The sequence below is a fragment of the Engystomops pustulosus genome, chromosome 2 (genome assembly GCF_040894005.1).
Source record: "Engystomops pustulosus chromosome 2, aEngPut4.maternal, whole genome shotgun sequence".
NCBI classification, from domain to species: domain Eukaryota; kingdom Metazoa; phylum Chordata; class Amphibia; order Anura; family Leptodactylidae; genus Engystomops; species Engystomops pustulosus.
This window is the reverse complement of record NC_092412.1, coordinates 149,585,812-149,610,959: the sequence shown is the minus strand read 5'-3', so window position 1 is coordinate 149,610,959 and position 25,148 is coordinate 149,585,812. Positions and strand designations below refer to the sequence as shown.

At 45.3% G+C, this 25,148-nt stretch overlaps 1 protein-coding gene and 1 long non-coding RNA gene across 9 annotated transcripts in view; one reads left to right on the top strand and one right to left on the bottom strand.

Moving 5' to 3' along the window:
- DLGAP3 (DLG associated protein 3) overlaps positions 1-1,981 on the bottom strand; it is a 292,505-nt gene extending 290,524 nt beyond the window's left edge. For 2 of the 8 annotated variants that reach the window (XM_072136863.1, XM_072136862.1), the window contains exon 1: positions 1,425-1,965. The gene's annotated coding sequence lies outside the window, so the exon portion shown is untranslated. Of the gene's footprint in view, positions 1-1,424 lie in introns of all 8 variants that reach the window. The other 6 variants (XM_072136868.1, XM_072136867.1, XM_072136866.1 and 3 more) reach the window with 6 other exon arrangements.
- On the top strand, positions 1,233-22,509 carry LOC140118677 (uncharacterized). The gene is made up of 3 exons (XR_011853237.1): positions 1,233-1,496; positions 21,418-21,580; positions 22,195-22,509. It is a non-coding gene; the product is annotated as an uncharacterized lncRNA (long non-coding RNA).
- Positions 22,510-25,148: the final 2,639 nt, after the last annotated feature.

Below are 25,148 nucleotides of genomic sequence, written 5' to 3'. Positions count from 1 at the left end.
ACAAGGCAAAGTGCCATACTAAGTGCCTTATTACAAACCCACCTACATATGCATATAGATTATACAGGTTGCTTCATTTATCACTTGGACTGCCAATAAACCATGGCTGAGACTCCACTACAGATTACCCAAACATCAGAAAGAGCCAGCAGACAGCTGGTAAAATATGTGTTATTTGTCCTTTGCATCCAGCCACACCAATGGATGTCCCAGACCGTAACACCAGTCGCTGAGGCATGCAGGTGACTTAAGGCGGTTATGTGTCCCCTCCACTGGCTCATAAAAGAAATCAGTGACTGAGCCGGGGAAACTTTGCCACCCCACGTCACTGAGCCTTCACAAAGCTGCTGTCACCTCAAATGACTTTCTAGCCGAGCTACTTGGTAACCCATGCAGCACCAGAAGAGCCAGGACTGCAGTGCTATACAGTGTACAGTAAATTGGCATTCTCAGTGCCAAGGTAAAGATCATGAGACAATCTATAGCACAGAAGCTAAAATTACACAAATCCATTGACTGTACTACGTATCTTCCTGCAGTTCTGTCAGACATTATAATACATCTAGATAGCTGGCACAATTTCACTATGCCCAAACATTACACATTGCCAATCCAAGCACTTTTTCTTCATGTTTGTACCAGTCAGTTCCATATTAATCAGCCCTCTCTGCATCAGACACAGGGCACCCACTCTGTGCCTGGGGAACTTGGGCAATACTGCAGTAAGCACTGCCTCAAATCTAGTCAGTCAGCTGCCTCAAATCTATTTCCGCCCTATCAAAGCAGGTGTCCTATGCCACCAGCAGACTACCCTGGATGCTGGTTACGGAAGCCCTGTGCTGTACATGTCTCATTTTTTCATGAAGACATACAGCAGACGGCAAGCTTTAGGTTAGAGTGCCTTCCGAAAATATAATAACATCTGAACAGATAGCAAGTGACAGGCGAACAGGTAGGCAGGTAGATAGACAGGTGAGTAGAAAAGTGAAGAAATGAATAAATAATAGGCAGGTAAGTAGATAGACATAAGAAAGATGGTAGAATGATTTTCTCTCCAATATTCCCCAGAACTATAATATATATATATACATACATGTCCATTACAGTATTTCTGTGCCATCTCCCAGGGCATCCCTTACAGTGTGGCAAGTCTATGTGCAGAGCCCCCAGCCCTGCCAGGAGGGCACTGGAGGAATGACATTAGTTCCCAATCACAGGGGTTCCTCCTGGGTTATATGTCTCCCTTACCCATGCAGCAGGGGAATCACAGCCACAATCCCTATTGTAGCCTCAAACATGACACCATAGATTGTACCATTCAATCCTCTCTCTGCATCAGGGTACCATGAACCTTCCTAGCCGGCATCATGCCCAGGTTCCACAGACATATGAGGTGAGATACGACCCCCAGTGCCCAGACTCACCTCCTTCCTCACACCGCCAGCCCCTGCAGCTCCGGGATGAGGTGCATCTTCTCCGTGGCAGGCAGCAGCAAGGTATTTTATTTCTTCTTTTTTTCACAGGGAGAACCCCGTGGGGTTGGCACGGGCAGAAAGTTGGGCAGAGCGTCTCTTCCCCTGGGTGGTGATGAAGGGGGGCTGCAAGGTACTGGGGTGGGGGGATAGAAAGGGGAGGAGACCTGGGCTTGTGCTGCAGTGCAGGATAGCTGGGCTCCTAGTCAAGCCAGGCAGGAGAACTGTCTATGTCTATGAGATACAGCGCGAGAGAGAGAGAAACAATGGAAGGTGGATCAGGCAGGGATATGGGAGCGCATCTCGGACCCACCACTGCACATACACCTGTTACCACCCATCATACGGCACAGGGGCTTACAGCAGGGAAGCCAAAGGGTTAAGGATAAAAGGGGTGTTACTGGCAGGGAGGGGGCAGAGGGCCTGGACTGCCTCACAGCCTGCAGCTTCCAGCCCTACTCCAGTCACAACTTCATCCCACAAGAAGAAGGAGCCATCCGGTTCCTCCTGCAGTAGAACAGCATGGCACGACCCCTCCTCTCCAAGAGAAGACCTGGGAATAACCAGAAGCTATACTCCAAAACACAAAGAAAGGATTTAACACCAAGCTGTCGTACTACACACGATTGAAGCTTTATTAATTATAATCTCTGGTGAAACAGACGTTTAAAAATACATGATATCACAGGAAAATGTATCAGAAGATCACTAACAAGCCCAGCATATTGTAAAAGGATGTCCAGTTATGCTAAAAATCATCCAGGTCTACAAACATGTGAAACTATATAACTGGTAAATAAATATTGTCTCAAATAACCAGCAAAATGCTGATATGCCGTTATAAAAGAACTGGGCCCTGGTGAGAACTTTGGATTGGAGCCCCCATATACCTAAACTCCCACTGCCACCCCTGTCCTGTACATTACACTTCAGAATACACATATATGCAACACAGAACCATACTTCGTATACACCTTGGGGGTAATTCATCTTATTTCCCTCATCTCAGCTCTTTTTCCGCCTTTTGTGAGTTTATTTTTTGCACCTGATTTGTCTTTGGCAAATAATGCACAATTTTTTTGTGCAAATCATACCATTGCTTTTCCTAGGTCTGGCCGTGTTATTGCGCAATTATTTGCGCCCATATACGCTTAAATCAATGTTAAATAGGGCGCAAACATCTGGAAGCAGGAGAAAAACAAAGACAAATTAGGCGCAAACCAGGATTTACACAGCGAATTCTGGCAAACTACTGAAAAAACATGCAAAAATTTGTGTAACTACCCCAATGTGCTCAAAAAGTCACTAAAAAAGGTGCATCAGACTAAGATAAGCTATTCCAGCAGTTCTTTATAAAGAATTGCTCACAGCAGCCCATTAATGAAATGTCCGCAGAGTGCCCCTTAATGAAATGTTAGCAGAGACCCCCTTAATTAAATATCAGCAGAGCCCCCCTTAATGATATTCTCACAGCAGCTCCCTTAAAGAGGACATTTCACCACCCCAGACATTAACTTTAACATACCCGGGGCTCTTTCAATTGTATTCCTAGCCCCCACCGTTACCAAGATATAAGCACCGTTGTCTGACCATTTAATGTAGCGGATCGTCAGAAAGGAGGTGCTGAAGCAGTGGTGGGTGCGTGTGTATATGCTAATGTTTTCTGACACCATCCAATCATTGGCGGACAGTGTCAGATCAGATCTTCCACTGAACTTGCAGAGTGGTCTCGCTGTTCTATAGCTAGCGAGACCACTCTGTCTGCTGCTGCTCGCTCACCGTTTTGTATGAAGGGTACGCGCTGCTGCTATGTTCGGCACATAGAACATGTGTTCTATGTGACAAACATAGGGTGCTCATATCTCAGTAACGGTGGGGACTAGGAATACAATTCAAAGTGCCCCTGAATCAGTGAGCAAATCCTTACCTACTGGTATGTTAAATTTAATAAGTTTGTGGTGGTGAAAGGTCCTCTTTAATGAATTGTCAGCAGAGATCCCCTTAATGAAGTATCAGCAGAGACCCCCTCAATAATATGCTCACTGGCAGACTGTGCGCCCAGGCCCATCACCGGGCCCGATGGCTGTCACAACTGCTGCAACCGGGATGGCTATGCCACTGATAAGCAGGCATCCTGCGACAAGCTGGGTTCACATGTTGTTTTTTCCACACGTTGTAAGGACACATCAGGCAGATTTTTGGTGTGTCCTTGCAATATATGGCACAGACGTATCCCACTGTATTCATATACAGTGGGATACATTGCCTAGTGAATCCTCGAACCCCATGAATGCAAAGGGTGGCGTGGACAACAGCAGCTGTTGATGTACCTTATATGTATAGTGACATCATATACAAGCTACGTCTTTCCATCCTGCAGAGTGATATATCCGCTCAGCGAGGCTGAAGGATGGGCATTCCCTCCCCATAGGCTTCTTTTGCCTCCACTGAACTTATACGCCACCAAAAACGACATGTGAACCCAGCCTTATAGACTCTCATACTCGTCAGATTAATCATAGTGGATTAGCCTGCTTGATACATCTGAAATATGACTTTTGCACAACTAATTTTAAACTTTTTTCTAGGCGGGGGAAGGTGGGACTGGAGTAGGTTTTTACTTAAATTTTCAACTTTTTAAGTTGCACGTCATAGATCTAATGTTTCACTGTCTTTCAGTAGCTTCAATATTAGTAACTTTGACCTTGGAAGGGCTTATGGGTAAGGGGAGTACATTATTACAAGTTGCAAAAACCCTAATTTAACTATTTAGCATCAACCAAAAACCTGGCGCAGATACTGGCATAAAGGTCCACCATTGTGTGGACCCATGAATGCTTTCCCCAATGCACATTTCAAGCCTTCCAGGGGGAGAAGTATGAGTGTGTAGGGGGGAGATGTTTCCATATGAATTTTTCAACCTAGGTGAAATACAGTAAGTGGGAGCCTGATAATTCGTATGAGGCGTGTTGTATGGCACATACCATCCAGTATCTCTGGTGGAAGTGAGGAGGATGATGTCATCTGCTAAGTGGTGACGCGATCCTTGTAGATTTATAACCAGCAGGCCTTGTCCGGTATAGATATGGTCAAGTGATCAGATCAAATCAGATTATGTGATCACAATCCAAAGAGTAGAACAGGAAAATTACAGAGGCAAGCCTCCTAATTACATTTAGTAGCTAAGAGAAAGCTATTCTTGATGTATTGTAAATATAAAGAGATATCTAAAAAATTAAATACTGTAGACAAACCCCTAAATACATTTACCATACAGCAGGCAAAGTGCAAAAAATTAATTATTAATTGAAATGCTGAAATATAAATGAAGAATCCAACTAAAATTAATGTTAGTTCTGTTAAATGGAACCTGTCAAGGGAACAACGTTTTTGTACATAAACCAGTAACAGGTTCCTATAGAGCCCTAATAACTAACTAACACCCTTCTTTTAGCTAAAAATTGTTTCCCTTACATCCACATAAATCACCTTTTATTTTATATTCCCTGGCATCAGAGGGGGAAGGAGGTCCTGCTTGGCAGGCCCCTCCCATTTACTCCTCATGCCTTATGCCTCCTTACTATTCATCATTTCATGTAATATGATGAGGGTAACATCATCTCTTTTAGCCTCTTAACAATAGCAAACTTTACCCCATGTATGTATCTGACCACATGAAGTCACAGCAGCCTCCATGGAATTCTACTCCTACTCATCCTCCATGGAGGCTGCTGTGGTTTCATGTGATCACATACATGGTGTACAGTTTGCTATTGTTAGAAGGCTAAAGGACCTGAAAAGATGTCACTATGGCAACATGACATGAATGTAACTCAAGGCACTGTGTAAAAAAATGGCACAATATTTCCTTTTAGTAAATAGAGCCAGGAGAAATGAGGCAGAAAAGCTAATTTGCATATCAGAAAAATTTAATTAAAGTACAGTGCCCCACTGGCAGATAATTTCAGGTGATATGGGGAGGACTTGTTACAGCAGACATTATTAGTCAGGGTGGTAAAGTTCTGGTCTTCTTTAAATGTGAATGCATGATGTTGCATAAAATTAGTAAGTGGAGGTATGCTGAACATGTGAAGTGGATAAGGGTAATGTAAAAATTATGAAAATTGATGAATGTCAGCATAAGGCCGAATTCACACCGACGTATACTTTCGACTCCACAGTGCATTGCCGTAACATGGAGAAAGATAGAACATGTAGAAAAAGAAATTGCCCTCTAAGACTCAATCAAATGTAAAGTTTCTCCTTTGTTGTCATCAATAAAAATCCATAAAGCACATAATATACATCCTTTACACTGATGTGTTTCAACTAAATGTAGTTTTAATCATGGTATTATGGAGAAAGATAGAACATCTCCTATCTTTTTCCTGTATACGGAGGGGTTCGGTGCCGCACGTGTGTGCCAGTCCATGAATACGAATTTCCTGGCAATTTGTGACAAAAATGGGGGCTAACCTGCGCTTCCAAGCGAAAATGAAAAGACTGGGAACAGTACATCATGTAGATCAATCAGCAGCTGGCCAGCCCTTGTGACCTCACATGCTGTCACAGCCACTATAAATCTTCCCAATTTTCTTGCTGCTATGGATAGACTTTCAGCACTGTAAGAAGGGACTGAGCAGGCTTTAAGAGGAGCTGCAGCTGTTATGGGAAGAACAGGGACATTGTCCTGGAGGATATTGTCAGAGTGACTGGGTTCCATCAAGGGGGGCGGAGGGTCACAATTGTATAAAATATGCTTACATTCTTTTGGACTCACCTCCTTTTAAGTTGGTTTAAATACACAACTGGACCTGCCTAGTTACAACCTATACTTAATATCTTGTGTTTTTCATGGGTTTGTGTGGGTTTGTACAGGTGGGTGACTCGGGCAGGTGTCACAGATCTGTCTGCCCCACTTTATACACCATGAAGGACCCAAGCTGCGTGCATCCCTCCATATAGCCAAGACCAGGCAGAAGAGCATGGAGAAGACCTGGAGTAAGAACAAGGTGGCATGGGAACAGACAGGTAAGTATTACTTTTAGTTTTTATTAAATGCCACTTTGGGGATTGTATAGAATTATGGGAGGGGGGGCATTTACATAAACTGGGGTGCTGCATATAGTTACTGGGTGTGGGGGTGCCCGTATATGGACACTGTGGGGTAGGTGGGGACCTGTATATAGACACTGGGGTGGAGGTAGGGGCTGTATATAGATACTTGGGGTGTAAGGGTGGGCCTGTATATAGAAACTGGGGGGTAAGGGGTGGCTGTATATAGGCACTGGGGGTGGACAGGGGCCTGTATATTGACACTGGAGGTCAGGTGAGGCTGTGTATAGACACTGGGGGTGGAGGGGGGCTGTTTATAGACACTGGAGGTGGAAAGGAGGCCTGTATATAGACATTGAGGGTAAGGGGAGACCTTTATAACCTCCTCTTGTGAAGGTAGCAAGCACTTGTCCAACCAGCTTACTCCTTCCTCACAGCAAATACGGAGCAATACAATTAATGGTTGGTACAATTAAAACTTAGCTTCCCAGGCAGAGACTTACAGCCAGTGCCAAGTTTCTAATGCTAGAGACCTCCTAGTGAGGTGATCAGTCTCACCAGGTAGCTATAGACAGGTAGACAAAGGGATACTCCTACCTATCCCATGCATCGGCAGGGGTGTTGCATATAGACGCCGAGGTGGTGGTGGGGCGTCTGTATTTAGACTCTGTGGGTGGAGGGATTTTCTTCTATAGCCCCTAGGGTTGCATGGGGGCCTGTATATAGACACTGGGGGTAAGGAGAGGCTGTATATTAACATTGGAGGTGGTGGTGGGCCTGTATATATGGGGGTTAAGGCAAGGCTGTATATAGACACTGGGGGAGGACAGGCGAGGGAGGAAAGAACATAAACATTTCCCTTTTGTGGGGCTTTAGTCAGTCCACTACCCTAGTAGATGTATGGCGTCTACATACTCCCCAGGGGAAGGAATATTCTCGCTAGTCACATCCCCAGGATCAATTACCCTGAAAAGAATGTATGTTCCTTTCACAGCCATTGTTTTCCAGGGTCTATTCTGTTAAAAATCATATAAGGTCATATCGGACCACTCTCCGGTTCTCTTGGAAGTCCTTGATATTTGTCCTAAGGGCTCGGATTTTCTATGTAGATTCCCTGCTTTCCTAACTGACTTTTGGGAATCTGCTAAGACTGTGGTACGGTATGCAACACATCTGTATGAAATCAACAACATATTAGGGGAATATTATAAATCGTTCTATGCTGACACCCCAGAGGCTAGTACTTTAGGTAGTTCTTTCCTAGATCAAGCGAAGTTTTCCAGGCTGCTTCAAATGGACCTGTAACGGGTGAGGAGATACAGAGAACTATAAAATCATTGTCAAATGGTAAGGCACCAGGTACTAATTTTTACTTTTTTATATTAATACAGCTGACATTAAACTCCTGCCGAAGGAAAGAAAGGATACAGAGTCTCCTTTCTCCTACCACCCAATTTCTCTAGTTAACTTGGGTCTGAAGCTCCTGTCAAAAATCTTTGTCAACCGCCTGGTGTAAATTATGCACCAGCATTAGTGTACCTAGAGGGCTGTTGGCACTTCAATGTCTCAGGGAAGTCCCCTACCCGGGTCATCATCAACGTGGAAAGAGCATTCAGGGGTTGCCTGGGCAGTTGACTGATCGAATGGGCTTCAAAGGCCCCTTTTGTACTTTTCTATCAGCTCTGTATGCCAGCCCTTGGGGCAGCGTGAGTACCCCTGGTTTCCTGTGCACACTCTCGGCACTACTAATTAATATAGCACTGGAGTTGCTCGGTAGACATCTGATTGTCCTCCACCTCATATGAAGGTATTAAGGTGGGAGACAATTCATTTCATTGAGCTGTTTTTGCAGATGACATGGCCTTATTCATGGTGGACCCCTTGCACCACCTTCCGGGGGTGATAAAACTACATTCAGAGTATAGTGCTTTTTCTGGGTTCCAGATCAATCATTCAAAATGTGGAATCCTTTTTCCTGGACCTCAGCTGACTGGAGAGCCCCCTCCAGTTTCAATATGCGACATCCCGGAGACAAGCTCTTGGGTGCGGTACCTGGGAATCAGAATTAGTAGGACCCTTGACTCGATTTACAGGCTTAACTACCCTCCCCTGTTCTAAAGAATCAAGAATCAACCAAGAAATGGGTGAACCCACCAACCCACCGCTATCCTAGCTAAGACGGGTTCATTTATTAAAGATGATGACCATCTCTAAATTACTTTACCGTCTTCAAACTATTCCTTTACTATTAACTCACAGAGACTAAATGAGCTTGAACAAAGAGATCTTATATTTCCTCTGACAAGGACAACATCCTTGCACTAGTCTACGGAAACTAATACTTGCAGAAGAAAAAGAAGCTTACAAGATATCAGGGGATATAATTTGGCATTTGTATTTTGCTTTGCAATGGATTGGGTAAGGGGTAGCAGCAACCATTCTGATCTATTACTGGAATCAGAGTTTTGCCATCCTTGGGACCTATGCACTCTCTTACACATGCTAGCAGGGCAACTTCATTTTAGTGTGAAACATGCAGGCGTACTTAAGGATACTATTGCAGCCTGGAAGGTGATCAGAAAGTTATACCATTTACCATGGTCCATCTCCAAACATGTACCTTTATGGAGTCACCTAAAATTTTCACCAGGCCGGCAGAGTTGGCTCTTTGTATGATGGAAAGAGAGAAGCATAAGAGAGGCCAAACATCTCATGGCTCTGCAGGACCATAGATGGCTGACTAGAGAAGAGGTCACCAAGAGGGTGTAACCAGCTCTTCCAGTAGGATAAGATACAGAGATTTTTTTAATAAATGGTTTGAGGAATGTGGAGACTGAGGTGGGCCGCACAGTCTTCAAAGTACTATTAGATCTGCCCAATGTCGAAGAGGAGTATATCTATTATCTAGCCACAGCTTTAATCCTTAAACAAATTAACCGTTGGTCCAAATGGGGAAACCCGAGACCCTCCTATTACCACCTCGCATGCCAAGCCCCACCTCCGCGGGGGCATTTCCTAGTTGATTCGTCAGGTGATTGATCTCATTCCCGAGAGGGTCAAGGATTCCACCATAGGCCAAGCTGTGACTTCCAATACATAATTAACAATGAAAGAAATAAAACATATTGACAAAACCCTTACAAAATTAACAACATTAACAAAAGTAAACAAAAAAAGGGGGAGGGCGGGGGGGATAAGTATCCCGGACCTGCACCCCCGTGTGGCCAGCGGAAGCGCTTGCCCCAGAAGAGCTGCCGGGTGGGAGGGATCGCGGGGCGGGCCGTGCTCATAACAATAGAGCAGGGCCAGTCCTGCAACCTCCGGGCTTAAGCAGCCCGAGGGTTTAACAGACTGGCCGTACTAACGTCACTGTACCCCAACTTTCCACATGGCAAGCGGACAAAAAACACAGACTCAAAATTGGGATAAAAATGGGGGGTCGGCCACAGCTTTAATCCTTAAACAAATTAACCGTTGGTCCAAATGGGGAAACCCAAGACCCTCCTATTACCACCTCCCATGCCAAGCCCCGCCTCCGCGGGGGCATGTCCTCGTTGATTCGTCAGGTGATTGATCTCATTCCCGAGAGGGTCAAGGATTCCGCCATAGGCCACTAGGAGAACAGTGTACCCCTACACTGTGCTCCGACCCCCACAAGCAAGGAACAAGGCCCTCTCGATAGCGTCCTGAAGCCCTGAAAGAAAAATATCAAGACCAATGTCATTCAGGTGAACGCCATCATCCAACATGAGCCCCGCGTTGTCTCCTTCCAGCTGCCTGTGGCGAATAACCACGCCACAACGAGAACGAACAAATCTGGATACCCGCATATTCAGCATCCTATGTGCCCGCTCTATGGACTTGGGATTCCGTGCCCCATTCCAGATGACCCTGGGTAGGACTTCGGACCAGACCACCACCAAGTCCGACAAGAAAGCTGCGAAGCGCTCAATGTCGGATTTCATGACTGATATCAGCTCCGCCAAACGAGTCGAGCACATGTCATTGCCTCCAGAGTGGATAACAAGCACGGTCGGACCAGGAGACTGCTTGCCAATCGCCACCACCTCCGGAAAGACTTGCAGCCACTTCAGACCTTTGATGCCTCTCCAGGACAGATCAGCCGACATAAACTCCAAATTCAAACCCCCAGGACGTACCGCCACCCGACGAGCGGCCCAATAAATGTAAGAGTGGCCCACTAACCATACCTTAGGCCGAGAGCTACCTGAAAGAAAAAAAACAACAGCTAGTCCATCAATAAATTAGGACGAACATAACGTTTAAAACAATCGGATTTCCACCTTCCAATGCACATGATGTCGGCGTCCGAGAGTCCTGCGGCATCCGTGGCCGTGGCTGCTCCAATACGGATAGAATGGGTACCAAAATCCGACGGTGGAACCCCCGCCGAAGCCAAAGCCCGTTTGTACAATGAAACAAACTGAAACCTCGTAAAAGGCGAAGCGTTGATATGGCACAAAAAGGAGGGAGCTTGTGGCCGACGAGCCATGTAATTGCGCAACAACTGGACTGGGCAGAAGGGGCTTCCCAAACTTCCCACCGTCAACCAAACCCCTGTACAGTATATGTCTGTTTTTGATTTTTTTACATGAACCTTACCGAGTCGCCAACCAATAACACGTCCTCACCCCCGAGCCCCGCAGAAGTTCTGCTGGACGCCGCAACCAACTCGCTTATACGCAACACGCAAAAGAAAGCCAGCGCGAAGCTACACTGAAGCAGAAGCACCTCAAAAGGAGACGAGCAAACGTCGACCGACGCCATGCACAGACGCTGCAATAACGAAAAAGACACTGGCCGCCGGGTGTCTTTAACCGTCCGCTTTTTACCCCAACCCCTTAACAATAACCAAATCTGAAAATCTTTTGTCACATCCTGGAACCCCCATAACTTCAAAACAGCTTTTTTGCTGCAGCTAATGAAAGGCCCTGCGCACGAAATAGAGCAAGGTACCGTAGCGTGGTATCTTTCGCCATCATTATTTTGTCCCCACGATCCTGCACCAGCAAGCTATACCAATCGCCCCACGCCTTACCATGACTGCTCCACGCGCTTGCGGCCAATGAGGACTGCTTCAACGGTGCTAGCTGCATGTCACCAGGTCCCACAGGAAGTGGGGGCAAGGGCACCCCTCCGGGTTCGCCAGGGGGTGGAAGTCCCTGAAACGCTGGAGCTGAAAACGAGACAACACATCAGCCACAGAGTTAAGTTCACCTGGCACGTGCCTGGCCCTGAAAACTATGTTGAGCTGCAAGCAACGTAGGACCAGATGTCTCAGCAGCACCAATACCTGTAAAGAACTGGATGTAAGGTTATTCAGGGCATGAACCGTGCTCTCATTGTCTGACCAAAAACTTATCCTCTTATTCTGCATGGAAGGCCTCCACAGCCCAACGGCAACCACAATGGGGAATAACTCCAGCAAAGTAAAGTTTTTATTCAGCCCGTCTAACATCCAACCCGATGGCCAGCGTTCCGCTGACCACTGTTTGCCGAATATGGCACCATAACCCACCGACCCTGCCGCGTCGATGTACAACTGCAAGTGAGAATTATCAATTTCAGGCTCCAGGAAAGCCATAACCCCACTGTAATCAGTCAAGAAGGACCTCCACACCTTCAAATCCTCCTTTAGCACCGCTGTCAAACGAATATGATGATACGGCTTAGATGGGCCAGCCGTAGCAAGGGATAACCTCCTAGAAAACACCCTGCCCATGGGGAATATTCGGCATGCAAAGGTCAGCTGACCCAAAAGCGGCTGTAAGCGCTGTAAAGTTACTTTCTCCGACAACAGGCAAAGGTCAATATCGCCGATTAGGCGAGACATTTTGTCCGCTGGAAGGCTGAGGGTCATGCTGGCAAGAGTCAATGAAAATACCCAGGGATGACAGGCGCTGGGCCGGGCTCTCAGTCTTCTCAGCAGACAAAGGAATCCCAAAATAACTAGCAAAGTGGCGAAAACATTTAACAACCTCTCACATTCTGCCGACTCCTTTTTACCAACAAACAAAAAATCGTCCAGGTAATGGATCACCCAGTTGGAACCAGACTCCAAGCAGACGACCCATTCCAAAAAACTACTGAACATCTCGAAATATCTACACGAAATTGAACAGCCCATCGGCAGGCACATGTCGACAAAGAAAGAATCACCAAGTTTACAACCCAACAGATGAAAACAAGATGGATGCACCGGGAGCAAGCAGAAGGCTGACTCAATGTACGATTTTGCCATAAGGGCACCGGGACCAGCCCTGTTCACCAGCAGTATTGCCTTATCAAAGGACGTGTATGAGACAGCCACTTGCTCCCGAGGGATGTCATCATTAACAGAGTCTCCTGGTGGGAAAGAAAGATGATGAATCAACCTAAACTTGCCTGATTCCTTCTTCGGCACTAAACCAAATGGAGACACTCGTAAATTTTCGAAGGGCGGTTCAACAAAAGGGCCCGCCATCCTGCCCAACTCAACTTCCTTCAACAGCTTCTCAGCCATGATCTTAGGATTATCCCTCACTGACTTTAAATTTTCGGATAAAACCAAACCAGACTGTGGGACAAACGGGATACAAAAACCTGAAGTAAAACCATCAAGCAGCAACGCCACAAAAGTGTGTATATCTGAATAACATCCCCACTGAGCCTGAAACCTGCACAGGCGGCAATGCGGACGCCCCTGGAGCTACCACCAAGGCACCAGCCTCCATCTTCACTAACACTGCCCTCAAGGCACCAACCACATCATCACCTTGTACAGCATTTTTTTTCCATGCATTTTCACAAGATAACTCACCAACAGATGTTGCCGCTGGAAGCGTCACTGCTGGCGTTGCGGGGGCTTGAGGTGCACTGGGGGTTACCGCTGGGGGAGCTGTCGGGGCCACCCTTGCTTCGTTAACGCCATATTGCGAAGAAGCCCGATGCCATCTCCTCGACCGACTCTCACTGCGGTGGCCGTGCCCACCACTGGATGATGATGAAGAGCGCCAAGAATATGTCCGGCCCCAGCTGGATCTACCAGAACCCCTACTGTCCCGACCGGGAGACCGTGACCGCCTACGTCCGCAATACGTGGAACGGGAAGGTGGATCGGGCAGAATGGGATCGGTGTCTACAGCGCCCCAACTGGACTAGACCTAGCGGACCGGGCGCTCGAGTGGTGCCTGTAGCGCGGAATATGCGCACAGCTACAGGCCACACTGGACCTGCTGTGACCCCGGTGACCGCGGTCCCGCAAATCGTCGGGCACTGAATCAGCGTGCCGCCGAGCGGAGAAGGGGGGGAATGTGGGAGGGGGGCTGAAGTGTAGAATGTGTGCTGTTGGGTGCAACTACAGGCTGCTGAGCAGCCATTGACACTTGCGTTGAGGGAGTAAAGGGGGGGGAAGTGACACTGGGGCTGGCGCAACACTAGCGCCAGCACCCAGCCCGAACCACCTGGCCAGCTGGTTGTTTTGGAGGGGGCATTACTGGGCTGGCCTCTGCAACTTGCGCTGCACCCAATCGCGCAGCCAGGTTGTCCGCGGGAGGAAGTGAGGGAGCGATCAGGCTCCCCCCTTTCTCCCCACGCATGGCCGGAACTGGTCCCAAGGGCGAGTCGCGCCCAGCTGTCGGGGGAGCCGAGGCCGGGTTGCTGGACGGAGCCGAGCCCGGCTCCTCGTTTTAATAAGGGATGGGCTTACCCTGCACGGCGCTCTACCGCGCCGTGCAGGACAGGCAGTGGGGGGGTCAGATGCCGGAGCAGCTGCCGGAGGAGGAGCGGGCACGGGGCTGGCCAGCAGCGGAGCCAGCCAGCCGGAGCCCTCCCTCTGCAGCTTCTCCTCCAAAAAGGCCATAATGGCGGCGTCTGCCATACTTGCAGGTCCGGGATATCTTTCCTGGCGCGGAGCCATCCTGAAAGAGGACGGGATGCTCCGCGCCAGGGAATAAATATTCTGTACCCCCGTGTGGCGGAAGCGCTTGCCCCAGAAGAGCTGCTGGGTGGGAGGGATCGCAGGGCGGGCCGTTGTCAAAACAATAGAGCACAGCCAGTCCTGCAACCCCGGGCTTAAGCAGCCCGAGGGTTTAACAGTAAAGGCATAAGCAGAGTGAATCAGAACAGCTAGGAAAGTGTAAGGAGCACATTGAGGAGCACATTAAGGAGGATAGCTCACCAAGGTGGCCGGTGTCCCTGCAGTTAAAGTTCAAGTGTAAGTGTGTGAGTTCTTTCTTTTGGCGCCGCTACCACCACAAGGCAAGTGATACACACCTCCATTCACCCCCTGGGAGCCAGCCCTAGTTGGAAAGGGTTAAACATCACGCCGACCCACAACACCTATCTCCCAGGGTTTAAGTCAGCAAATTTCCCGACTGGCGTCACAAACTATTTCCTACAGGTCCTTCCACCCCTTTTTCAGTGAGCACAATGGCAGCCCCTGGTGCCCCTATCAGTAGAGAACCTCGGCCCAAGGGATAGGGGCACCACAGATACAGCGAATGGGATGTCGGGACCTGATTTTATGTTTGTTTCATTGTGATGCAAGGTATGAGGAGGAAGACCAATCCTTGTCTCAGTGATCCCAAGGTTCTTCCAGACTCCAAGCGCTGTTTGTTACAACAATGGTTGAAACCTCAGACCCCCAACAATAACTCATGGTCATGGAGTCATGGATGCGGAGCAACAGAAATCCAAACTAACAAAGAAATTATTCTGCAAGTGGAGATGATTCTTTACTACCTACACGCCAGGGGTGCATACCTACTTCACACGTATCCTTCTTGATACGTCCCTTCACTCTCACTCATTGGTACATAACAGAGAATCTTATTGGCAGTTTGGGAAGATTTGGTTTGCTATAAATGGTGACTTGTTATGCATAACTCTGGTGGGCAGGGTTTCTTACACTATGGGGCTTATTTATTTAAGAGTCCATGGACCGCACTATCGTCAGACATTCTGACGATTTCTGTTTTGCGCTGCATTTAGCAGGGTTTTTTGACGCATGTGATCGGATTTTGGTGCATCAGCGTCGGCTTTCATGTGTCACAAATGGGGGGGGTGGGCGATCTGTCGGCTGATTCGGACTAAGCGCGGGATTTAACATTTAAATTGTGTTGCAAGCCATGCATTTACATGCACCGGGAAGAAGATGGTGAACTCCGGCAGACCTGAGCGGGGAGCGACAAATGCAGGATATCCGGCACACGCTCGTAATGAATCGCGGCAGAATTCATGATCGTCTGATATTCCGGATCGGGGATCTTGATGTGGACAGGTAAGTAAATGTGCCCCAATGAGTTGGACGTGAAATGATACAAGACTATGCAAGTATTGTGTTGATGAATGTCATTTGGGACCAGCATGTCCTACATATGTTATGTTGTATATTGATATAAAATTGAAAAGAAATAAAACTCTATTCAAAGATGGCAGCATGGTGGCCAAGATTATATGGTGGTTTAATAAGACAAGTTCCATGTATGATATGTGCACATGCTCAGCATCATATAGAGAGGTTGTTTTTGAAATAGAAATTAGTGCTGCCCCATTGCTGCAAAGGTTAACTTGATCCAGACCACCCAGTGGGTCTTTCAATGTCCCAGCAGTTTTCCCCTACTCCAGCACTAATCATGGGAGCAGGACCGGATCCTCGGCTGTCAGAAAAGCTCTTATTGGTGCCCCTGCTACAGGTGAAAATTTTTGAAAGTAAAAATAAAAAAATTTTATTTGAAAAAAAATGTGGAAAAGTCACCCAGGAAACTTTTAGGATCTCATGAGGGGCATATAAAATTTTTAAAATACACACAAAAACAATATTAATAAATATTTAAAAATAAACAATAATATATCCCAATAAAAAATATCCCCCACTACACTATAAAAAAAACATCACCATAGTCCCACAGTTTCCACAAGACTATACATATTGGCCCACATTTATTAAAGTGTTTGTGCCAGTTTTCTGTCTGACTGTCACTGTGACCCATGTCCCGGATTGCAGACGCACCCATGTGCCTCCCTGTGCCCCCTCACGCCAGCAGCAGGTTCACTTACCTCGTCGCATTCCAGCGACGGTCTCCTGGCTCCAGCGCGCACATCCCCGACTCCTAGGGCGCACAGGGTGGCCGTCTGTGATTTAAAGGGCCAGCACACCTCTAATTGGCGCTGACCACCTGACAATCTATACAATAGCCAACCTCTTCCCTCAGGCCCTGCATGATTTTTTTGCCCTTACGGTCTGTGTATTAACCGTTGTGATCTCGCGCTACGTTCCTGACTTCGATTCTTTGCCGCCTGTCTTGACCTTTCATTACATCCATGGCTCCAAAACTGTGCCGCCTGTCCTGACCTTCCACCTGACAACGACTCTGATTTTGGCTGCTGACTCAGTACCTCGACTTGACCGCCACCGTGAGCAAGTTGCGCTTGTGGAGCAACCTGGGGGTATCCCACCGCAGGAAGTCCGACCTGCTTTGCGGCCGGCTCTGGTGAAAACCCGGTGCCACTTAGACACCACTCCCAGGTGTCAGCTTGCATCATTGCTTGATGTAGTACATTGGGTCCACTACCTCGACCCTGACAGTAAGATCCGCCCCTGGGCCCGCCAAGGTTCCACTGCCCGAACTGGCTGACCTCACCACCATCGCGACTCAGCAGTCCCAGCAGATTGCCGTGCAAGACCAGCAACTTTCCCAGATCACCGCCATCATGCAGCAGCTGGTCACACAGCAGCTACAATGTCTTCTACTGAACCCAGACTGCGTTCATCCATGCCGTCCAAATATGACTGCTCCTATTTGGACCATGCACCACATTTATTGTGGCAACATAATTGTGTCACACGCTGTGGGGCTCATTTACTAAGAGTAGCATACACACTTTTGTCGGACTGTGCACCGTTTTCGGGGCTAACACGGCTTGCACAGGTATTTAATAAGTGTGTGCGCTGGCATTGTGGTGTATGTGACCCTTTTTGTGGCGTAGATGCGCTGGCTTCCATGCAACACAAATTAGGGGGCCTGTCGTCGGACAATCCAACTGATTCGGACTGAGTGCAGGATTTAAATTGTGTTGCAAGCCGTAGCACTAAGATGCACCACTAAAAATATGGTGAACTCTGTTGGACCTTTGCGGGGAAGCGACACATTCATGATTTTGGGCACACAATCTTAGTGAATCGCGGCATGGTGCATTATAGTCGGACAATGCACTTTCTGTGAACTCCAGTGACCCTGTAAGTAAATGTGCCCCTGTATGTTAAAGGTGCACTTACCCGGCATGCACGCAATGGAAATTGGTGGGCGTGGCCGCACGAAAACCCTACGGATTCGGAGAAACCGCCGCATTTTTTTAAAAAAAGTGTCTCGGGACACGCACTTACCTTCACCAAGTATAGGATCGTGCACTCCGGTGGGCCTCGGCAGACATCAGCACAGCAGCGACACCTGGTGGACGTTGGAGGAACTAACTTAGTGAATCGCCAGAAGACCCGAATCCACCGCAGAGAACGCACCGCTGGATCGCGAATGGGCCGGGTAAGTAAATCTGCCCCAGTATCCAATAGTCTGTTGCACATTGCATATAGTGCAGTTTGCTCTACTTTTGATAAATGTGGTCCACTATTTTTAAAAACAACCACCACACACAGGTAATTAAGGTATAATGGTCATTTTGAGTTCTTTGAAAACTAAAACAAATATGTACTACTTTTAAGACCCCCAAGGTAGTTTACCCTTGGGGGTCTGCTCGCTCCTACCATATACTGCAATACTACAATTTGCTATTGATCCTGCCGAATGACAAGTCCTGGAGTTTGCCTTGGGAATGGATCATTGATCAGCCCATAAAGCCTATTCATACATCCGTAACAGCATTATGGTGTACATGTACATCATAATGCAATAAGGGGTTTATCCAGTTAATTTCCAATATAGTGCAATTTAATATGTATGTGTGTGTATGTATGTCCGCTAAAGGAATCTGCACCATCGCACTTACAATTACCAAATTTTGCGCAGCCGCTCTATGTGACTCAGATAACATGATAGACCAGGTTTTGAGCCAAAATTTTAAACTTGTTTATTATGAAAAATAAGCAGTAAGCATAACAGAATCTGGTACAATCTGGTGGATACCTTAGCATATAAACATTTGTACATTAGTACACGAATATGGTATATTACAATAAAAGAAACATGCAAACAACAAAGTATCATCTGTGTAATCTCATTTTCCTGTCATACCTACTCATAATAGCCTTGTATACTGATGGAGGAATGGTAGGCCCATCTCCCAGGCTACACGTGGGATACATCTATCTGTTGGGAGATTTTTTTTTCAGGATCCCCCTTCCCATGCAACTTAAGCTATAAAATAATTTATAGGGGAGGAGCCCTCATCGAGGGCAAAGCATCTTCATACAGAGTTAGTGGACAGTCACACCAACGTCCCCCGATTTTATAAAATTTCTCAGGACAGGGTTTATGCATATACATAACACGTTCCAGCGGTATAATTGTATTTACTAATTTTTTCCATCGTGACACATGTGGAGAACGGGGGTTCCTCCATCTCAGAGCTATTCCTCGCACGCCATAAATAGTGATTCTCGAAGGAAAATTCTAATGGAGTGAGTCCATATTTCTTCGTCCAATAGACCAAATAAGCTAAATTTGGGGTCTAGAGGAACAGTTTGTTCTGAGACGAAACTTTAACCCGGCACTTTCCAAAATCCACTTATTACCCACCATATACAGGAGCCATTGTCTGCTGCTGATGCTCTGGCAGTTAGAAGCTGAGCCGTGATTGGTTGCTGTTTTACCACAGGTCATTAATATGAGCTCTGAGCTTTGATTGATCAATATCGGCAGTTTGGTCACTATAAGACAGTTTATGTGTAAGGTATGATGGATAGGGAGACAGAGATAGGGGGAGATTTATCAGAAATGTTTTCGGTAAAACAGTTGCCAATGGAAGCCATCAGAGATCAGCTGTAATTTTATAAACAGCAGTGGGAAAATGAAACTTGAGCTCTGATTGGTTGCCATGGTCAACTAGAACAGTTGTGTTCTCAGACACTTATAATAAATCCCCCCATAGACAAAGTGACAGTCAGAGACAACCGTACCGTACTGTGAACGGAACATATAAAAATATATATTTCAGTTCCGACCAGCCCATAGAAATCAACAGGAAAGTATAAAATATGGGCTTAATACGTGCTGTATACAGCTGTGCACCGTATGCTGCTGTAAATACGTGCAGTATCCAGAACCAGTGGGAGGTGCATTCTCTCAGCCAGCCAGTAGGCAGCCATCCATCATTTGCCAGACCACCGTATTTTATACAGTTATGGTACAGATGCAGTGCAATACGTTGCCATACTGTTACAATATGTCCCTATTTACGGCCAGAATACAGCCTTATTTAGAAGAGAAAAGACCATACGGTCGTGTGCATGTGGCCTCACAATCAGAGTCAGATACAGAGTCAGAGACAGTCTGAGAAAGTCAGAGACAATCAAAGACAGACTGAGAAACCTGGAATCAGAGTCAGAAATAGTCAGAGACATTCAGAGACAGACAAAGTCAGAGACACTCATAGACAGACACAGTCTGAGACAGAGACAGTCGTAAACAGAGAGACAGAGACACTTGGAGAGACAGACACATATAGACCAAGACAGAAACGTTCAGAGACACTCAGAGAGAGAAATAGATACAAATAAAATATTTTTTGATAACCTATTCTTTTTTGTTTTAGCTAAGAGCAGTTATTTACTATCCGGGGCAACGCCGAGAGCTACAGCTTGTACAGTATAAAAATTAATATTACCCTCTGTAACAGAAAAAATCATATAGATGTCCGAGTTAACAATTTTTTGACTAATATGAATAAAAAAATTTCAAAAACTCAAAAACAAAAAGACCTTACGTAGTGGCAATATTTAATTTTCCATGCCGTGTACTGGGAAGCAGTAAAAAAAATCTGAATACAGTGAACTTGACAAAATAGCGCTTTGTGGGCTTTGTTTTTATGGCTTTCACTGTGCACTCCTAACGACATTTTTTTTTTACTGTATATCTAGACCAGTAGGGTACTTTAACCCTAGGGATCTGATCACTTATACAATATACTGCAACACTACAGTATTGCAATATTTTGTAAATTCACTTGAACTCTAAAAGAGCATGCTGACAACCACATTGCATTCATAGCAATCGGCCAACATCCACCAATGACATCAGTGGGGCATCAGCAGGATCCAAGATGGCGGCACCATCACTTAGGTGTCACCATTGCGTTTGATGGTGACTCTTAATGGGTTAAAACCCATGATCAGTGCCAGAACCAATCGCGGGTGACAGCCACAGTTATCTGCATAATGCAGTTAACACCTATCTTGTACAGAGGAGGCTCAGCCCATAAACGTACTCCATGCATTGTTAACTGACATGTGACGTACAATTATGCCACATGTCGCAAAGGGATTAAATACTTAGACTAGAAAGTACTTTACAACTTGGAATGACAAGTCCCCTTAGAGCTCTGTATATGGAAAAATTCTGTCGTTTGGAAGTTGGGGAGTAAAAGACATAAATGCAAAAACAAAAAAGGGCCAAGTCTTTAAGGGGTTAATCGGCTGGTTGGTGTGGTTGTCGTAAGTTTCCATCTTAGGGATACCAGAAAATTCTTTAATGTTGTTCAATGAAAATATATCTCTGTCAGCACTTGCTGTTATTGAAAATCATGCTCATTAGTCACTGTACAGTAATGTAAATCTTTCATAAAAGAAGGGTTAACACAGACTAGAAACATTATACAAACAGCACAGTAGCTCCTTACGTCATAAATTGAAGCTATTTTCTGCCTGTTTGGTTTGTAGGGAGGTGTTACGTGGAGGATCTCAGTTGCCAAGGAAGAGTCACTGTTACTAGGGGACAGGAAGAATCTTTAAAAGGAAAGAGAGAATGGGAAAAAGGAGATATTGTGGGAAGAAGAGAAACATAAATGGAAAGCATGAACATGGAACCACAATCATAGTCAAGGTGAATGTTTGTGAACATAATATATATTACACAGAGGTTGTGATCAGTCTCCTTTTTTACATTAACAAGGCAATGGAATATGAACCAATTGTTTATCCTATCCCTCCTACAGCCATAAAGCAATAGGAACACTTTGCATTCTGTATATTAATCTAGTTGCATAATGTCCAGCATAGAAAGGGGCAGGTTCCTCTACCAAAAAAAATCTCTTATTGCAGTTTTTTTAACCATGTCAATATGAAAAGGGCACCATGGTGGTTTGGTGGCTAGCTTTACAGCCTTGCAGCACTAGGGACCTGGGTTCAAGTCCCAGGGTCAACATCTGCAGTTTGTATGTTCTCTCTGTGTTTGCATGGGTTTCCCCTGGGTCCTCCGATTTCCTCCCACTCTCCAAAACATACAGATAGGTTGATCAGATTGTGAGCCCCATTGGGGACAGGTAACGATTTGGCAAGCCCTGTGCAGTGCTGCATGATCTGTGTGCGCTACATAAATTATTATTATTTAAAGGAATTATTATTATTAAAATAAATACAAAAAGACTGTAGTTTTCACATTGACCACAGAGTCCCACAACAGTTTGAAATTTCCTTTTTTGTTGTCATTACTTTCAGCTTGTCCTGTGTATACTAGGCACCAGGGAGACCAAGTTAGCTCCCAAAAAGCTACACCATTCATACCTAGTGAGGAAAAGAGCTCCTTCTCAAAGTATATCCTAAGCATGTCCCTCCAACCAGTGACATGGGAGTGCAGTTCACAGGGCATTCAGTAAAGCATATAGCTTCCTGACCCACCAGAAGTCTGCAGGAAACTGGACGGCGAAAGAAGTACTGAAAGTAATTTTGCACAAAGTAGAGTTAAATTATGGTGAACACATTGGTGAAACATCTGCAATTAGAAACATAATGGATGAGTCTATTATAAGTGTTAAGGCACATTTTTATAACAATTGCTGCATCCAAGACAAAACAAAGTTTTAGTTTAGGAGGATTTGATACTATGATATATATATATATATATATATATATATATATATATATATATATATATATATATATATATATATTTCTCTGTATAATTGTTTAACCTGATATCAACAGTGTACTTACATGTAGATCAATGGAATAATATAATAACAAATAATATGGTATTTGTATTTACTCTTTAGAGATAAAAAGTGTAGTTCAAGTATAATGTGTATTTTAATGGTGGTGGACTTAGATGAGGCATTTCTGTGAAATAGAAGACTACACTTGTGAACAAGCTCAACAAGTGTCTCTGCTGCTCTAAGTCATGCTGTGCATTGCCTTCTTTCCTAATAAACAAAGTAGTCATAAAGGGGTGTATAGAGAGAGCTTATGAGCTGAGCTCTCTCCATACATGGCCGGTGTCAGCTGTAATATACAGCTAAAACCTTCCAGTAACTACCACAGTTGGTGGTGACACTGATTGCGTCAGTTAACCTGTTAGGTGATCCAACAGCTAACATGTCTGTTTGTGAACATCTTCAAATGTTCTGTGATGTTGATGGAGTGCGTGGGTTAGCGCATTGACATCTCAGAGCCTGTTAAAGGAAATCTACCACCAGGATGAAGGATTGTAAACCAAGCACACAGACATAGTGGTGAGTGCCCCTTCTGACAGGATCTGCTTTTCTTTTAGATTCTTAGGACCTTGTTTTAACAATAAAAAGGTTTCACAAATTATGCAAATTAGCCCCAGGGGCTCCAGAATCTATAGATGTCAATGGAGCTTGGAGCCCGAAGGCTCATCTGCATAATTTTTAAAACCTCTTTTTCTTAAAAACAAAGGAATTGGAAGCTAGAATAAGAGCAGCTTCTGCCAGAGGGGTCACGCACCAGTCTGTCAGTGTGTTTGGTTTACAATCCTTCATCCTGGTGGTAGATTTCCTTTAAAGGCTCTCAAAGTTGTCATTGGTAATTCTATATTACCGTCTGCCAGAGACTAATATAGAATCAGTATATCTACAATATACTGCAATAAAGTGTACAGTTTACCTGAAATAATAGTAAAAATGTAAAAAAATATAGAAAAAAAATTCAAATCACCCCACATTTCCTAGAACACATATAAAAATAAATAAGTTGAAAAAATGTTAGGTACCACTCCACTCCAAATGTCAGATCTATCAGAATATAAAACCAATTATTTCCAACTGTGTACTCTAATGGAAAATAGTAACTAGTGATCAAAAGATTGCACAGTTGTCAAAATGGTATCAATGAAAACACCCTCATATCCTGTAAACATCATTATGATTTTATATCATTATGGTATTTATAATTGGTTTTCCTGGGTTGTTTTCGCATAAAAATGTCTCAAAAAAGTCACGTGGAAGATTTTGCGACTTTTCATTGTTAAAAAGTGGCAATTGAAACTATTTCCGCCACTTTACTGGGGTAAACATAGAACTACTGGTAGAGCAATGCTGTACAAAGCCAGATTTTTTTTTTAAGTCACATAAAATGTCACATAGTTACTCCAGACCCCTGCTGGGATAAATACTTAGACTTTTTATGCATTTCATGAGTATTTTGTGACTTTTTGAGAAAAAAAATCCCAGCAGCAGATAGAGCATAAGAAAATTTATTAAAAGGCCAAAGCCACTTCATTGGATCTGATGGGCGGCGTTGCTCAAAAAATACTGTATATACTCGAGTATAAGCTGAGACCCCTAATTTTAAGACAAAAACTGCAAAAACCTATTGACTTGAGTATAAGCCGAGGGTGGAAAATAGCCAGCCAGCCCCTGTAGTGTATAGCCTGCCAGCCCCTGTAGCATATAGCCTGCCAGCCCCCTGTAGTATATAGCCAGCCAGCCACCCGTAATATATGGCCTGCCAGCCACTGTAGTATATAGCCTGCCAGCCCCTGTAGTATATAGCCTGCAAGCCTCTGTAGTATATAGCCTGACAGCCCCTTTAGTGTATAGCCAGCCCCTGTAGTATATAGCCAGCCAACCCCCTGTAGTATATAGCCAGCCAGCCCCCTGTAGTATATAGCCTGCCAGCCCCTTTAATGTATAGCCAGCCCCCTGTAGTATATAGCCTGCCAATCCCTCTAGTGTATAGCCTGCCAGTCCCTTGTAGTATATAGCCTGCCAGCCCCCTGTAGTATATAGCCTGCCATCCCCCTGTAGTATATAGCCTGCCGCAGGGACACATAGCCAATGCCGGAACCACAATGGATAGAAGAGGACCAGCCAGAGGGACGTCAAAAAGTGAGTACACATTTTTTTTTATACTCAGGTACAAGTCGAGTTAGGGTTTTTCAGCACATTTTTGTGCTAAAAAATTAAGCTTATGCTCGAGTATATACAGTAGACATTGACCTGGCCCATGGAGACTGCTCATGACATTGAAGAAGGTGTCGGAAGGGGAGGTTTGTGCTGAAAAACTCGGCTTATACCCCAGTATATACGATATATAAATTTAGTATCTCCTCAATCCTACTGACCCAAAGAATAAATGAGAGCTTTCATCTCGACCACACATTGAAAGATGCAAAAATAAAGCCTAATAGAATATGGCCTAACTATGTTTTTTCT